Raw genomic sequence first — 6,013 nt, forward strand, 5'->3', positions numbered from 1 at the left:
AATTGGCAACATTTTTACATCCTGCTTAAAGTTTCTTTTATTTAAAAAATAAGAACAACAGTTGAGAGTCTGAAAATTATTGATATTTTATAATAAACATGAAGAGGCAAAGAAGAATTAATGTATGACTTCAATGTAGACTGAGTTCAGGTGTTATAAGACATAATTATAAGGATGTAGAAAGTGCACATGAGATTTCATATAAATACTTAAATATCTAACTTTAAAACTCTGACTCTAGTTAAAAGCCAAATGCACTGAATTTTTCCTATGTTACTGGCAGCCCTCTGTAAGTGATATTTGATGTTAACTTTTTCCTTTTAAGTCAATGTCCTACTTTTTTTTTTTCATCTGTAACTATATTCTCCCCCTAGCTGGCCTCATCTAGTTCCACAGATATGATGGTGATACACATTTTCCCTGTGCCATGCTTGGATTCTTCCTTGAGCTCCAAACTCACATGCCCATTGCCTCAAAGACATCTCCTCTTAAATTTTTAGTGAGTATTTCAACCGCCTGATCCAAACAATAGTGATCTGCTTTCCGCAGAGCTCCTTGTTGTGAATAGTTCCACTGTCTATCCAATTACTCAAGACAAATTGTAGGCGTTATTTTCATCCTCTTTCTGATGCAGCCATATAAAACCCATCAATAAGTTTTGTCTATTCTAATTTCAAAACATATTTCAAGTCTTATCTCTTCTCACATCTTCACTGCTAAATACATAGTTCCAGCTACCATCATATCTTGACTGGATTAATGTAATGATCTCCAAACTCAATTCCTTGTTCTCATACTTATCTCTTATAATTCAATATACATATCATAGAGAAATATTTTAAATGTATCCATCAGAGCACACTGATCCTTTGCCTACAACACTGGAAGTGTTTCTAGCACACTTACAATATATTTCTTATATAATTCTAGGACCAGCAAAAAACACATGATCTGGACTTTGTCTACCTAACCTCACATCTCTGATCTCATTATCCCCAACTGCTCCCTTGTTTACTTTGCTTCAGTAATGCTAGTTTTCTCTCTAGTGGCCCAATGAATATGCTAACTCATTCCATTCCCCGGAGTTTTTGCCTTCTCTGTTTGGTGGTGATGGGGAGGTCTTAGGGGGTATAAAACTACTCCAAGCAGAAGGAAGACAACCATGTTTGAGGCAATTCTATAGAAATTATCTTTCTTATAACTTTATGCAATTGTCTTTGTAAAAACTATCCGTATCTGATATTCTATGATTTATTATTTTGATTATTTATATCTGCTATTTATGCATGTATGGACACTGTGAGGATGGGATTTCAGTTTGTCTTTTCTTCTGCTATATACCTAGCATGTTGCCTGGATCTTAGTGAGGGCTGTAGCTCTATTTTTTGCTCAAATGACAGAAAGTATAGGTTATTGCTAGCAGATGGTATATTTGTTAGCACTGGCAGCCACAGTAAAATGCCACAAATTGTATGGCTTAAACAACGGAAATTTATTTCTCACAGTTACGGAAGCTGGTTAGTCCAAAATTTAGGTGCCAGCAGATCCGGTTCCTGTTGAGGGTTTTCTTTCCAGCTTGCAGATGGCCACCTTCTTGCCATGTCCTCACATGATGAGAGACAGAACTCTGATGTCTTTTCTTTTTCTCATAAGAACACCAGCCCTATTGGATTAGGGCCCCATCCTATGACCTCACTTAACCTCTGCCATGTCTTCGCAAGCCCTATGTCCAATACAGTTACATACAGGGCTAGTGCTTCAACGTATCCGTCATTCAACTGTATCCTAGAGGTTTTACCCACAAGTTTGGTAGTCCATACAAAGCCACTGTCTGTGCGTCTACCTTGTCAAAATAGTCAGGTATATTCAGGAGCTCTAGGAAGTTCTATGTTGAGGTCTACTGAGTGTTTGGAATACATTTTAAGAATGTCTTCATTTTCTTAAGGTTTTTCTGTGAATTCGAGTATAACTTCAGATTTATTAACACAAACTGGGTGATTCTTCCATGATAAAGAATTGTCTGATCCTACTCACAGTATTGAATCATTATTTCTTGGTCTACCTGTTTCTTCAATTTCTCATTGCCTAACAAGTATCAGCAGAAGCCAGCTAAAACACTCCATAGAGACCTCAGTGTACCAAATTATCATCGGAAAGTGAAGTGAAAGTGATTCAAAAATGAATATGAAACACATGTTCACACTAAAAGATGTAGAAGAGTTAAAAAGTCTTGTCTAAAATCTCTTAACCAAATCAAAATTATTCCATTTGCTTTTGGAGAGTTTCCTAACCTAGAATTGCTTGATGGTCTAGATGGATTTTAAGAAGTCTCCTTAGAAGTGTGTGATATACTGTGCTGTGTCCATGTTCAGGGGTGTATAGAGAAGTTTGGGACAGGGTCCATGGTTTTCAGCTGCTTCTCAAAAGAATGTGATATTCTGAGAAGATCTGGATGACATATTTGAGGTGACATAGATATTAGAAAGCAGCATTTGTGTAATGAGCTAATACATAGACTTAAAACTGAGAACCATCTGTCTAGTTTCCCTCAACATCAAGCATGGAAAATTCTTAACACCTTTCAAAGTTCTGATCACTGAAACAAGCGGCAATCTATTTTAGTTCTTTGGGTTGCCATAATAAAATACTTTAGACTGGCCGGGTGCGGTGGCTCAAGCCTGTAATCCCAGCACTTTGGGAGGCCGAGACGGGCGGATCACGAGGTCAGGAGATCCAGACCATCCTGGCGAACACGGTGAAACCCCATCTCTACTAAAAAATACAAAAAACTAGCCAGGCAAAGTGGAGGGCGCCTGTAGTCCCAGCTACTCAGGAGGCTGAGGCAGGAGAATGGCGTAAACCTGGGAGGCGGAGCTTGCAGTGAGCTGAGATCTGGCCACTGCACTCCAGCCCGGGCAACAGAGAGAGACTCCGTCTCAAAAAAAAAAAAAAAATCTTAGACTGGGAAATTTATGAATAACAGAAATTTATTTCTTACAGTTCTAGGGGCTGGGAAGTCTGGGACTGAGGCAGCAGCAGATTTGATATCTGATGAGGGCTCACTTTTCTGGTCCGTAGATGGCACCTTTTACCATGTCATCACATGGCAGAAGGGACAAACAAGCTCATTGGGGACTCCTTTTTTTAAATTTAATTTTATATATATATATATATATTTTTTTTTTTTTTTTTGAGACAGAGTCTCACTCTGTGGCCAGGCTGGAGTGCAGTGGCAAGATCTCACCCCACTGCAACCTCCGCCTCCTGGGCTCAAGCAATTCTCCTGCCCCAGGGTCCTGAGTAGCTGGGATTACAGGCGTGTGCCACCACGCCCGACCAATTTTCTTGTATTTTTAGTAGAGACAGGTTTCACCATGTTGACCAGGCTGGTCTTGAACTCCTGATCTCAGGTAATCTGCCCGCCTCGGCCTCCCAAAGTGCTGGGATTATAGGCGTGAGCCACTCAGCCCGGCCAGGGCCTCTTTTATAAGGACATTCATCCCATTCGTGAGGGCTCTGTTCTGATGGCCCAATCACCTACCACAGGCCATATCACATTGGGGATTAGGCTTCGGGATATGAATTTGGTGGGGGGGATTGTTGGGGAGGACACAAACATTCAGAATATAGCATAGTCATTGCCAGCTAATTACCAGGTTATTGGTTTCCTGAGTAATCACAAACTTCCCAGCATGTCCAAATGCATTGAATATCCTTTCATTTTGAAGGAGGGTTATTATTCTGCTTAAATTAACTAAGAAGCTTAGTTTTGATTTGGCTATGGTCTATAAATGCAATATATAAATGATAAATTCAGTAAGTAAACAGTAACTCATAAATTTATAATTTTATTCATAAATCTATAAATATAATCCAATAATAAATTCAATATATGAACAACAGTACATAAATCCTACATAAACAAATCTCTAAAATTTAATATATAAACAATATTAATATTGTTTTTCTGAACTGCAGTCTATTTCATATTCCTCAGCAAACACAATACACCGAAGGAAATGCATACTTTTGATAGCAAAAATAATCTATCTTTTGGAACTATATCTGGCTTAGGATTTCGCTTTTCCTAACTTAGCACTTTCCAAGGATGCACAGGATCAAGCGTACAAATGGAGCTGTGACTCTACTGGAAGTTACATTTTTCCCTGAATCTTAATCTATCTGAAGTCTGCACACCTCTTTGCCTGCAGCAGTTCAATTCTGACAACCTAGCCACGAGTTAGAGTGAGAAATTAGACTGAAGACTTTATTACACAATTTCTTTACTGTTAATCATTCTGTGTTGTTTTTGCTACAACACACACACACACAGGATCATTTATGATACACATGATTAGCTTGGATTTTGTAAAAGGGAAGGTATCCACTTCTAATGTTATACAACTTTCTAGTTCATCAGTTATCAAACTATGCAAACTATGGTCCAGGGTCTAAATAATCAGATCCTTGGCCTGTTTTTTTGTTTTGTTTTGTTTTTTGGCCTGAGAGCTCATTTTTTTGTTCACTTTTAAAGGACTGTTAAAAACATTCTAAAGAGAAAAAAGAAAAAAGAAGAGGAAAAATAAAAATATGTGAAAGAGACTACTATATTGCCTGCAAAACCCAAAATACTGACTGTATAGTTGTTTACTTAAAAAGTTTACTGACTCTTTTGCTAATTTATTATTTAATGGCGTATAGTTTTTATTTACACATAAAGGGTTGTAGCTATTTTTGCATACAAAAACAATTATACAAAATTGTTAGAATTCCTACTAGAATCATATACAAACATTTTGGAAACCCAATTATAATTATAGCTTATTACTAACAGACATTCAGGCATTCATAGGTACTACAGATACTCATAGACTCATATATCAAATTCAAGCTAGGCTGCTGGGAAATATGTGATTATTTCACCTGAAAGTCCAGGCAATGTGGGAAACCATCCACATCCCTAAGTAAATATATGTAATTGTGCATAATATTGTTTTACTTAATGTTTTTCCTCCCACTCGTCTCAACAAAATAAGCAATTATCTGCTGAATCTTGAAGATGAGAACACTGTAATTTATTTTGCTTTGCTTAAGCAAGGTAAGAAATGGAATGCTAATTCTTTAACTGGCAGAAGCATGCATACCTAGCATACTTTTAATTTAATGTCGGGATACCACACTAGCACCTTGATTGTTGTTTTGTACCCTTTCTGAAACTTTAGCACTGAAATAATATTTTCTGGCAGGCGTTTCTTACGCTGATGTAAGAAATGTAATAATATTTTCTGCCAGACGGGAAAAAGTACGGTATTTATAGCCCTTGCTCACTTCATTGCCATCAGGGCTCAGTGGGTCTGCAGGATCCCCTCAGCCTGGAGCAAAATATTGTCCCTAAATGGGGAGAGTAGGATCACCCTGCCATACCTCCCATGGGTGTGCAAGTCCGAATAAAGCTGGGTTTTGGACTGGTCCAGGGGGAAAAGGCTGCTGGCCGGGCTGTGCTGGATCTTGGCCAGGTTGTGGCTGGGAGCAAATAGGCGCTCCAGGTCACTTTCGGACTGCAAGAGGTTTAGTAGGCTGAGGCCAAAGGTGATGGTAAGGATTGCGGTCATGGTGAGGACGAAGACCGGGTGCTGGCTCACTCACAAGCCCAGCCTGTGGCCGATGGGCTGGAGCCCCTGAGAAAAAAGCACCTGCCGCAGCATTCTCCACCAGGTCTAGAACTGTGACAGGTGCAACACAGGACTCCTCCACCCCTCACCGTCACCCATCCCCGTCAGGGTAGACAAACCCACTATTGCCATCGCCCCCACTCTAGAAGTCTGTACCGAACTCTCTGCGTTGGTCTTCCTTTAGTTTACGCAACTGCTGTGCTTTGACACTTCCTAGGCGCACCTACCTGCAATCTTCCCAATTTCTCAATACTGCAACAGGTGCAGTGAAACAGCAAATACGAAAAGCAGGAGGCTTCCTGCCCTCGTTGCGCCCCCTATCCCGGATTCCTTCACTCTCT

Source organism: Trachypithecus francoisi, unplaced genomic scaffold (assembly GCF_009764315.1).
Source record: "Trachypithecus francoisi isolate TF-2019V2 unplaced genomic scaffold, Tfra_2.0 Lachesis_group10, whole genome shotgun sequence".
Classification (NCBI taxonomy): Eukaryota; Metazoa; Chordata; class Mammalia; order Primates; family Cercopithecidae; genus Trachypithecus; species Trachypithecus francoisi.